This window comes from Prinia subflava, chromosome 26 (assembly GCF_021018805.1).
Source record: "Prinia subflava isolate CZ2003 ecotype Zambia chromosome 26, Cam_Psub_1.2, whole genome shotgun sequence".
Taxonomy (NCBI): domain Eukaryota; kingdom Metazoa; phylum Chordata; class Aves; order Passeriformes; family Cisticolidae; genus Prinia; species Prinia subflava.
Window position 1 is genome coordinate 214,124 of NC_086272.1, and position 11,862 is coordinate 225,985.

General features: G+C 54.6%; 1 non-coding gene across 1 annotated transcript; it reads right to left on the bottom strand.

Moving 5' to 3' along the window:
* Positions 1-4,743: 4,743 nt before the first annotated feature.
* Positions 4,744-4,827, bottom strand: LOC134562250 (small nucleolar RNA SNORD45). The gene has a single exon (XR_010083120.1). It is a non-coding gene; the product is annotated as a small nucleolar RNA SNORD45 (small nucleolar RNA).
* Positions 4,828-11,862: the final 7,035 nt, after the last annotated feature.

An 11,862-nucleotide genomic window follows, 5' to 3' on the forward strand; every position in this document is an offset into this window, starting at 1 on the left:
GATAGCATCATCATCATCATCATCGATGGGTTTGACATCTCCTTTTCTTCAATTGTTACAGCCGGGATTAATTGCTCGAGGGACGCAGTTCATGTTTGGACTCAGATGTTTATTAATTCTTATCTTTAGTACAGTCTCACAAGTTGTGAGTTCTAGCTAACAAGTGAAAAGTGGCTCTGTCTCTAACTCTTTCCAAGGTCTTTTAAGCACAAATTCTCCAATTATGAAATGACACCTAGACTGTTTTTACTTTTCACCCAATAACCAAACACCCGTAGTCCACAATGCGGATTTTCTTACCCAATTACAGTATACCCCCCAAAACCATGAAGAAGATGAAAGAACAGCCTACGCCCTAAATCCTCCATCTTGCTCTCTATATATTACTATATACTTTAACTTTATAATCCAAGTTTTCCACCCTGTGACATCACACACTTCTATTCAAACTGCACACCCATAATCCCAGTGCTATCACTCGATTTTGGAAGCCTTTTCCATGGCCTCAGGTCAAATGTAGTGCTTGCCTGAGGGTCAGGGCCTGTTAGCACAGAAAGCCTAAAATTCTCAGTTTCCAGGCTTCCAACAATCATCACCACCATCACTGAACACATCATCATCATCACCACCATCACCATGGCCACCATCTTCATCACCCAACTCCATCATAATCATCACACGACCATCACCACCATGCCCTTCATGATGTCCCTGTGTCCCTTTTATGCATCCCCCCATGTTCTCCTCCATGGCAACCCATCCCCTCTCCCACCTTCCATCCCCTGTCCATGTCCCGCCATGTGCCCCACCCCCATGGTGACCCCCAAATGTCCCTGATGGACCCCTCAGGCTCTTGAAGAACAATCCCTGGCCCAAATGTCTCCCACCATGTCCCCCTGTGTCTTCGTGGTGTCCCTCATTCCCCTGTCCCTGCCAGGGTGACCCCTTCATGGCTCAATGTCCCTCCCAGCCTGTTGGAGAACCAGATGCTGCCCTGGGTAAACATCTGCCTGATGGGCTCCATCCATCCTCTGTTCCCACCATGTCCCCCCCATGTCCCTCCCCATGATGACCTCCCAATCTCTCCCCCCATGGTGATCCCCCAATGTCCCCATGTCCCCCAAGCCTGTCAGAGAACCAGCTGCTGGCCTGGATGCCACCCTGGGTGAACATCTGACTGATGGGAAGGACCCAAACCCCTGGATTGTGGGGTGCTAAGTGAGGATCCCCAAGATGGGATTGGCAGGAACCCCAGTTTGGCAGGAGATGGGTGCAGGGACTCTTGAATTGGTGGGTTCAGGGTCGTGGGTGTGACAACCCCAATTCTGGGGGTGTTGCATGGGGGGAACATGAGGTCTGGAGGAAATGGGGGGGGTATTGGTGCAAGGGGGCTCCATTGTGAGGGGAGGGATGGTTTGGGGTACCCTGAATTTCAAGGGTGGTGGAGAAGCACCAATATTTGAGGGGAGTACAAATTTTGGGACAGACTCCTGGATTGGGGCATTCTAGGTGTGGACTGATGTGGGAGGACCCCCGGACTGGAGAGACAGTGAGGTCCCAGTTTCGGGGATAACTCCTGAATTGTTGGGGATCATAAGAGGGGGAACCCCAACATTGGGGTCAGTGGGCACCCTTGAATTGGGGGAATCTGGGGAGAGGACCCCAATTTGTGGGGATCAGTGCTGGGGGTGATGTGAAACCCTAATTTTAAGTCAATGACTGGGGGAACCTCCCCATTTTCCCCACCCCATCTCGGGTCTGAGGGATTGGGCATCGCTCTGGGGTTCCCCCGACCCCCCTCTCTTCCCCAGATGATTTTGGGGCTGCGCCAGGCCGGGGGCTTCACCCGCTGGTTGGGGTTGCAGTGCTCGAGTGCAGATGAGGCTCTGGCAGCTGCAGGGGCAGGGGCTGACATCGTCCTGCTGGACAACCTGGCCCCCCAGGTGAGCCCCAAAATCCGATGGGGGCCAACAATGGTGGGGCCCCAACTGTGGGCTGGACCCCAAAAACGAAGGCTGAATTGTGAAAACGGGAGATAGACCTGGAGAATAGAGGGAAAAGCTCCAGAATGTGGGGGGTCACCACATAGATCCAGGATCTGCCCAGCCGCCCAGGTGTGACCCCAAAATCAAGGGTGTGGCAAAAATGGGGCTCTCAGGTGTGAGACTGCACCACTAAACTGGAGGGAATCTGCTGTAAATGTGGAGCAGCCTCAAAGGTAAGGCACAGAACCCAATCTTTGGGGGGTCAAAATGTTGGAAAACCCCAATTTTGGGGGTATTTTTGGTGGGGGGACAGCAATTTTGGGCAACGGTGTGTGGGAAATGCCTGGATTGGAGCGATTGGGTGGGGGAACTGAAGCTTTGAGGAGTTTGGGTTGAAAGGATTCTGATTTGGGGCATTTATGGAGGATTTGCACCCTGGATTAGAGGGTGCAAGGTGGAAAGAACCCAATTTTGATGGTCAGTGGGTTGGAGAACTGAAATTTGGAGCTGTTCCTGGTGCTCAGGCCTTTTTGTAGGTCCTTTGGTGGCGAGGAGTCTCCACTGGGCAGATTTTGGGAGGTTTCTGGTTTAGGGGACTCCCAGTTTTGTAGAGACAACTGTTACCAGGCAGCACCAATGCCTAAGAGGCCAAAACACCCCAAACACCCCAAAACTGCACCTGGGCTCCTTCCAACCCCCTCCCCACCTAAGGGAGAGCCCAAAACCCACTCTGGGGTCCCTCTGCGCCCCTTTTCTCTCTGTACCCCCAAATAAACCCCTCCTCTACACATTCCCCCAGTTTGATTGGGGTGTCACCCCCAAAATCCACCAGCCAGTGCAAAACCAGCCACTTCAGAACCAACTAAACGGGGGGTCATGGTCACTGACCCACTGACCCCCGACTCCAAACCAGCGTCAGTCCTGCTGCTCAGCACTGGGATCGGCCTTTTGCAGACACCCCCAGCTCCTCCCTGAGAAACTGCAATGAAAAATAGGAAATGCCTCGGGTTGGGGTGAAAAGTGGCAGCCAGGGAATGAGCCCCCAGGTGCAACAAGAGTTCAAGGGTGCCAACCCTGGTCTGAGGCTCCCAAAGTCCAGTCTGAGAGGCCCAAACCTCAGCTAGGGGGGCCAAGATCTGAGCTGGAGCATCTCAAACCCTGAGAAGGCATCAGAGTGTCCAGGACAGGCCAGGGCATATTTTGGGTTTGCCAGCCCATCCCGGGGAAAGGCAGAGCTGAAACTGCAGGGCCACGGGCTGAAAGCAAAGAGGAGCCAATGTCCCCAATGGCAAGGGACAGGGAGGAGGCGTGGCAGGAGCTGGGGCTGCAGGAGAAGGAGCCACGCGGCTCATGGGGCAGCAGGAGGAGGAGATGCCAAGGGTGCCCAAGGGCACTGGAGCAGCTGCACTGCAATTCCCAGCTGCAGCAGGCAGGCAGCACAGCTGGGGCTCCTCATCCCTTCTAAATCCCAATCCTGGCCCAAGAGAGGGACAAGGGGAGCCCAAAGGGCAGCGCTGGCCCTGACCTCCCTTCCCAGTGGCTCTTGCACAGCGCTGATCCCATGGCATGGCCATTGGCAGATCCCACGGAGCAGGATCCAGGAAAGAGCAGCTCCACCTGCTTCCCTCAGCCCCTGCACCTGATGCTCTGGTGCCAGGGCCCAGCTTCCCCATGGAATGGCCAAGCTCTTTCCCTCCTGGAAGGCTCCTGCTGCTCTCCTGCACCATCAGCCCTTTGCCAAGAGCCCTCCCAGCTTTCTGGCACAGCCACACAAGCTCCTGCTCCCCATTTCTCACTGGGGGCTCCTTTCCCAAGCCCCCTCTGCTTTCCTGCTGTCCCCAGCACAAGCCAGGGCACCCCAGAGCCCCTGAGGGTGCAGGTGGATCCCAAAGCACCCCAAGGTGCAGGTGAAACACACAGGAAGAACAAATCCCCAAAATTAGGAGGGGCTGACTGCAAGGGAAAGCTTCCCAGGGGTGCAGGGTGGATCCAAGAGCTGCCAGGATCAGAGGGATTTGAGCCATGGCACAGCTTGTCCCTGGAGCAAGAGCAATGCCCAGTTCTGCCCTGGGGACTCATCTGGCAGCTCCCCAGCAGTGGGTGACACCCTGTGCTGTGCATTCCCAGCTCCCCAGCAGTGGGTGACACCCTGTGCTGTGCATTCCCAGCTCCCCAGGAAGCTGCAGACAAGGTTTATGGGGAAGCCACTTCTGTTGGGTCATGGGGTGCAGGAGGGATGCCCCGGCTTTCCAAATGCCTGAGAGGAGCCTGGCAGCAGCTGGATCCAAGGGCAGCCCCAGGCAGGATCAGGCGCTGTGTCTGGATCCCAGCTCTGGGCTGCTGGAATGTCCTGGCTTGAGGCGCAGACCTGCGAGAAGCACAAAACATTGCAGGCTCAGGGCCAGGCTGAGCAGAGGTGCAGTTCCCTCCTGCACACTCACTGCCACCTGCAGCTGCAGCAGCCCCGCTGCACACGGGGAACCTGCCCAGCTCTGCAGCACACGGGGCTCAGGGACAGCCCCGAGCCAACATTCCCACATGCACCTGGCCACCAACTCCCAAAGCAGGCAACTGGGGCCACCTGAGAGCCCCTCGTGGCCACAAACCCCACGCCTCGGCCACAGCTGCACCTGCCCCGCCTGGCAATGGGGCACAGCCCAACCGGGGCCCCCTCTCCTCCAGCCGCCTCAAACTCGGCCATGGGGACTCGATCCCACCGTTGGGAAAAGCTCCACTGCCGCAGGGATCGGCGGCTTGCCGGGCCTCAGAGTAATTCTAGAGCTAAAGCGGTGAGAGACATCAGCTGGGCTCAGATAATACATGCCAGCGCTCATCCCGGGCCCGGCAAGCGCCTCCTCCTCCTCCTCGTGCCCGTCCCCGTCCGGCGCGGCGCTCCCAGCCCCGAGCCGCTGTTCCCAGCGCGGTTCGCTCCCTCCGGCTGCAGCTGGGCCCCGGGGCGCAGCCCTTGGCACGGCGCTGGAGCCAGCGGGACAAAACCCCCCCGGGGCCGCCCCGGCACGGCCCTTCCCGCGGCCCCGGCTCGGCGGCACCGCCATCGGCCTGAGCGGCCTCCCTGGGCCGCCCGGCCCGGCCCGGCCGCTCCGCCCTGGGCCGCGCCGTTCCGGCCTGGCCGCGCTCGGGGCAGCGCCTGCGGCACCGCGCCCTTGGAGCGGCCGCTGCCACAGCCCCGGCACCGCCACCCTCGGGGGCTCTGCCCGGGGGGCTCCGTGCCCGGGGGGCTCCGTGCCCGGGGGGCTCCGTGCCCGCGGCTCCCGCCGCTCCCCGCCCGGGGTCCCTGCCGGCAACGAGACGCCCCGCGACCCTCCCGGGATCCCGTCCCGTCCCCGGGATCCCCACCTGTCCCCGGGATACTCTCCCGTCCCCGGGATCCTCTCCCGTCCCCGGGATCCTCTCCCGGCTTCGGGATCCCCTCCCGTCCCCAGGATCCCCACCTGGCCCCGGGCCCGTCCCGCACCACGCGGCCGCTCCCGCCGCCGGTTCCGCTCCCAGGGCCATCCTCCCGCAGGAGGAGCTGCCGCCGGGATCCGCCCGCCTCCGCCTCCGCCTCCCTCCTCCCCAGCCCGTCCCATCGCTCCTCCCTCGCCCTCCATCCCTGCAGGGTGGCTCCTTCCACAGCCCCGCCATCGGCACCTGCGGGGGCCGTGCCCGCTGGGGCCGTACCCGAGCGCTCCGGGAAATGTTTCCTTCTCAGCTTTTTCTCAGCCCTGCAGCTCTCCAGGCACGGGGGATCCCCTTGGGGCAGCACCAAGGCTTTTCCACCTGCCTCCCTCACCTCGCCCTGGTCTCCCTGCTGTCCCCAAACCATCGGGAAAAGCTTTCCAACCCTCTCTTTGCGATATTAAAGGCAGGCCTTGCTTTGTTTTGGCGCTGGGATCACACAGCCCCAGCTATTTCACACACCAGCTCCTCTCTGTGTCACTAATACAAATCCATCCCTTTTCCCAAACTCACACGGATTTGCTGAACGTTCCCACAACTTCATGTACATATTTAATGACTTCTGAGAACTCATTTACATCAGAGGAAGGGATCTCCCAAGGGTCTCTGGGGGTTGTTTGGGGAACATCCCATTCCTCAAATGATCCTGTTATGGTCATGAGCCTCCTAAATCCAGTTTGTCCCCTTTGAAGGCATCCCAGCTCCGGGATGTGGCCAAGACACACCTTTGCCCCAGCACTGCTCAGAGCCCAGGCTGTATTTTCATGGCTCAGACACCACTTGCACAAGGAGATGGCTGAAGGCAGGAGGGAGCACTGGCTGGGAAAGTTCGGGGAATTCACAGCTCTAAACACTGTTTGTCAGATGTTCCCAGCGTTTGTTGGAGATTGCCCCAGCTCTGTGCTGGTTTTCTCCCTGGAGCCCCAGCGCCGGTGGCCAACATGCCTGGATGTGGGTCAGCTCCGTGCCTGGCGGTGCCTCCAGCACTGAGCGCCCTCAGGGGCAGCCTGAGGAGCTGGGAATGCCAGGCCAGGTGGGAGAAGCTGATGCTGCCCGGTGTGTGCACAGGAATGAGGCCGTGTCTCCTTGCAGGGCATTTGCAGGGCAAGGCCCAGCTCAGCCCACACTGCCGTGCCCAAACCCAGCCCATTTCCTGCACGCTTTTCCACAGGATCAGTTCATTCCCGTTCCCATTGCCCCATCCCTCTCCTTTCCTCCCAGCACATACGTAGCCTCCCTCACACACCGTCATTACCACGGACCCGTAACAAGGAATTCTGGCTCAAGGCATGAGAAATAAGGATTCACTTTAGTCTTTCTTGAGATCTGGCTGTTGAAAGGCTCCAAACCTACAGTGTTTCCTGTGGATCTTGGGAACTGGGGCCCTGGAGCCTAAGTGCCACAGCCAGCTGGGCCCTTCCACAGGAGGAAAAGTCAGGGGTTTTTTAAGTTCCCTGAGGCTGATCCAGTTGCCATCACCTAAGCCCCAGGAATAATCAAAGCGAGTGGATCAGTGCCATTAAAAACATGGAAACAGCCCAAATCTGACCATCAGGTTTGCTCATCCAGGTTTGCTGGGGAAGGGTTTTGTCTCCTTTGCTGCTGAAAGCCAAAGGGAGATTTGGAAAGAGCGCTAAGATCCCTGTGGGGTTTAGGGATGTTTGGGGTGATCAGTCAGTGGGATGAGCTCAGGGCATGGATGGGGTCCCAGAGCCTGTGCTGGGTCAGGCACAAGAACAGGAGTTAGATGGAAAAGGGGTTTTCCCATGTTCTTCTGATGGAGAAATGCAGCGCAATCCCTTTCCCTGGAATAGCAGGCCTGGAGCTGGGGCATCCCTCAGGCCTTGTACCTGCCCAGGTGCTCACGGGCAATGATCACTCACTGGATCTGTGCTGTGCCCTCCTAGATCTGCAGGGAAAACCAGAGACAGGTGAGCCAGCAGCTGGGAAAGGTGTTTGACCAGAGTCTGCACACCTGTGACCCCTCCCTGAGCCAAGCCAGGGGGCAGGAAGAGGCAAAGCTTGGAAAAATTAGTGTGACAATGACCCATAAGAGGCAATAAGCACATCCAGGTGTGTGTTCAGTGCAGGAGGGATCCAGGGATCCCCCAGGCAGAGCCCAGGGTGCCTCCAGGACAGCAGAATTTGGGGATTTTAGTATTTCAGCTCCCAATCCTGCCTGAAGTTGCTTTGGCAAATCACTCCCATACCTGCAAATCCACTTTCTCTGAAGTCACAAAATCAGGATAATATTCCCTGTGGTCAATATGGTGCGTGAATTCATGTTCTTATCACAGAATCACAGAATCACAGAATAATGAGGTTGGAAGAGACCTCTAAGATCATCAAGTCCAACCTATGCCTCAACACCTCAACTAGACTATAGCACTAAGTGCCATGTCCAGTCTTTTTTTAAACACATCCAGAGATGGTGACTCCACCACCTCCCTGGGAAGACAATTCCAGTGCTTTATTATTCTTTCAGTGAAAAATTTTTTCCTAATATCTAACCTGTACCTTCCCTGACGTAGCTTGAGACTGTATCCCCTTGTTCTGTCAGTTGCTGCCCGGTGGAATGGATATTATGGATTATAGTATGTTAAATCATAAACACAAACTGTAACTATGTCATGTGAAATGTAACCTTAGTTCCAGCCAGCCACGGAATTGACAAATTCCGAGGCAGGCAACACCCAGAAACCACCTTTTAGGAGGAGACAATGAAATGTTGGGAACCTGGGACACCGTCATTGGCATCAGAAAGGAGGAACATTAAAATAAGCAATCAGTTCTTCCTCCAGAGGCAGCAGAGTCATCAGAGCTCCACCATCTCGCTGATCACTGGAGAAGAACATCTGTCCATTCAAAATTTCAGCTCCCATTCCCTCACGGGAGGACCCAAATTGACACTTCTCCCTCCCATAGGAGACCCCATTAGCAGACCAGTGACACCGATAAATTCGAATAACTATTCCAGGGAAACAAAGAACTGTGGGGAAATCTTATGCCAGGGCAAAATAAAGTGTATAAAACCTGGACCCCAGGCGGGGCCCATTGGTGAACACTGGGGGACTGCAGTGCGACAGAGGCTGCTTTCCGTTCACCCTTTGACGATCCCGGGTTATCGTCACCGTAACTCCGCTTGTTGGTTTTACTGAAATTCTGTAATTTGACTTTTTTAATAAACCAAATTATATTTCAATTAGCAAAGTGGATTGGCATTTATACCATATGATATGATATATGATATGATATGATATGATATATGTTACATTACGTTATATTATATATTATATTAAATTCTATTATGTTATATATCATATCACATCATACTTTATTTTGTTTTGTTTTATTTTATTTTATTTTATTTTATTTTATTTTATTTTATTTTATTTTATTTTATTTTATTTTATTTTATTTTATTTTATTTTATTTTATTTTACTTTATTTTATATCAACAAGGGAATAAAAAGATGTATAATTTGTACCATATTTTAAAACGTGTGATAATAATACCATGCTAATACATAAATGAAGAACGCAATGTTATTTTTATAAAATAATGTAATTTTTAACAGGTGGAAGTGGGGAGTGCTGGGTGCTGCGGCTCTGCCCGGCAGCTGCGGAGCCTGAGCCAGAGGAATTTCCTGTTTCTTTTCCTCTCTGACACTTCTTTTCTTAATTCTCTACCTCACATTCCTTGTACAGTGTTAAAAATGAAGCACACTCCACTGAAAATTTTTAAGAGATTTAATGAAGGATAATAAGGGATAAAACAGAAAGCAAAATATACAGGGGCCTGGCAAAGCCAGTACACACCCACTGCTTCAGTCTGCAGTCCTTTATACCGTTGCAGATGTATTATTTCCTCAAGTGATTGAGCAGATTTAGTTTAAGCTTGTTGACCACAATCTTAATTCAGATTTTCTGCAACCTTGCACACTTCAAGAGTTGAACACGTCTCAGGTCTAGGGTGGTCTTCAGATGCCACTTTAAGGGGTTTTGCTATTTCTCCTTTTATGCTCTTCTGCTCTCCATTTATGCTATCTTGGACATATACATTGCAATAATAATCATATCTTAAAATTCATCTTTTCCAAGCCCAATTACGTCTTGTGAAAGCCTCTCTTCCCCTTTTACACTGCTCAAAGCGTTTACAAATTTTATCCTACGTTAAAGCGGTTAAAAACTTACCATAACTATTTACAAGCAAATATAATTTTATAATTAAAGTAAATAAATTACAGTGAAATCCAACTACTACAAGATTGTTTAGAACCTTCAATAAAATAAATCTTAAATAAATCCATAGGTGCTGCTGCTATGGTCTCATGTGCACCTCACTGGGGTAGAGGCGTCTCTCCCTCCTGGCACTGCAGCCCACGGCCAGGGGCCCTTCCCACTGCAATGGTTCTGGGATTCTGTCAGGGACTCACTTTCCTTTTCTTCTTCCCTCTGCTTGGAGCTGGCAATGGGCTGGAAAATGTCCAGCAAACCAACCTTTGCTGTCTGCTTTGTCAGCCTACACAGCTTCAGGACCTTGTCACCTTCCCCTTGGGCACAGCTCCCCTGGGCAGCAGGGCAGAACCGGCACCCTGGGAGCCTTGGGAATTCCCCTCTGGGATCCACGGCACATGCTGGGATGATCTGGAATTTCAGTTTCATGACACAGCACCCCACGGCCCTCCCAAGAGCCCTGAGTTCACTCAAACCCACCGTGCCCCACATTCCCTGGAAGTTCAGCCCACGTCCGTGTGCCCTGATGTCCCCACCCATGCCCGTATCCCCACCATGCCCCCATTCTTGGCCTTCCATGTCCCCACCCGTGTCCATGTCACCCTCATGTCTCCATCCATGTCCATGTCACCATCCATGGCCACGTCCCCTTGAGCTCCTTTTGCATCCAGGTGCCCACAGGGGGCCAGGAAGATGTGGAGACCACCAGCCATCTGTCTTCCCACCATGGATCACCAGGACCGTGGATCCCCAAGGCTCTGCCCAATGGGGCTCACTGGGAATCATCCAATGGGCTCCTCCAACGGGGGATGGAGTTGGAGCAGCGCACAAAGCTCTTCCCGCACGCGGGGCACTTGCAGGGCTTCCCTTCCTGCTGCCTCCATTGCTCTTGGGTCACGGCACAGCTCTGGGACAAGCTCTTCCCACACTCAGGACACTGTTAGGGCCTCTCTCCGCTGTGCATCTGCCGGTGGACAAGCAGCTTGGAGTGCTGGATGAAGCTCTTCCCACATTCTGAGCACGTGTAGAGGCATTCCCCAGTGTGCACTGTCTGCTGCATGATCAGGCCAGAGCTGTCACAGAAGCTGTTCCCGCTCTCCCCACACACACAGGGTCAGATTCCAGTGCACAGCATCTGGTGGTGTTTGAGGTGGGAGCTCTTCATGAAGCCTTTCCCACATTCTCCACATTTCTAGGGCCGTTCAACAGTGTGGATCCTCCTGTGCTTGTATAAAGTGGAGTTCTCAGTGAAGCTCTTCCCACACTCCCCACACTCATAGGGCCGTTCCCCAGTGTGGACTCTCAGGTGGATCATCAGGCGAGAGGTGTCTCTGAAGCGCTTCCCACATTTCCCACACTCGTAGCACCGTTCTCCAGTGTGGATCTTCTGGTGCCGGACCAGGCTGGACTTTGCACAGAAACTCTTCCCACATTCCAAGCACTGGTGCAGCTTCTTGCCATTGTGAAGCTGTTCATGCACCACCAGCTCAGAGCTCTGGCCACATCTCTGGCTGCCTTCCTGGCACAGGGTGGGTCCTTCCTCCTCGGAGCACCCTGGCATGGGTTTGGAGCCCCTCCTCGGGCGGGATCTCCACGGCTTTTCCTCCCCGTTGCATTCCTGTGCCATGGGGCCGCTCAAAACAGCCTCTTCCACGAGGTTCTGCTGAGGGGATTTGTCCTCCCTGGCCTCCTTGTCTGGGGGAGGAAGGACAAGGACAGGATGGGATTTGCCTCCGTGCCAGAGGGAAGGGCAAGGAGATCCCCCCAGTGCATCCCCGGCAGGACGGCGTCGGCAGCGGGGTTGTCCTGCAGCCGGGGCCAGGCTGGGCTGGGAGATGGAGCAGGAGAGAGGGGCAAAGGGGCACTGACTTCCTCCTCACCTGCCTGGGGATCCGCAGGAATCCTCCTCTTCCTCACAGCCTTCTCCTCCTCTACCCAGCCAAAGTCTGGCACTGGGAATTCCTGGTGTGGGAAAGACATTCTGTGAGTGCATTGGCTTTGAAGGTCCTGCTGTTCAAGTCCATCTCCAGAAGTCACCACATGTCTGGTGTCCATAAAATGCTCCAAAAATCGAGGAGTCCAAAAACACTCTCGCAGGGCTTCCCTCTTTCCAGTGTCCTTCCTTTGGGGTTATGGGCGTCCCTCTTCTCAGAGCTGCTGGGGGGCCCGTGGGTCCTGGGGA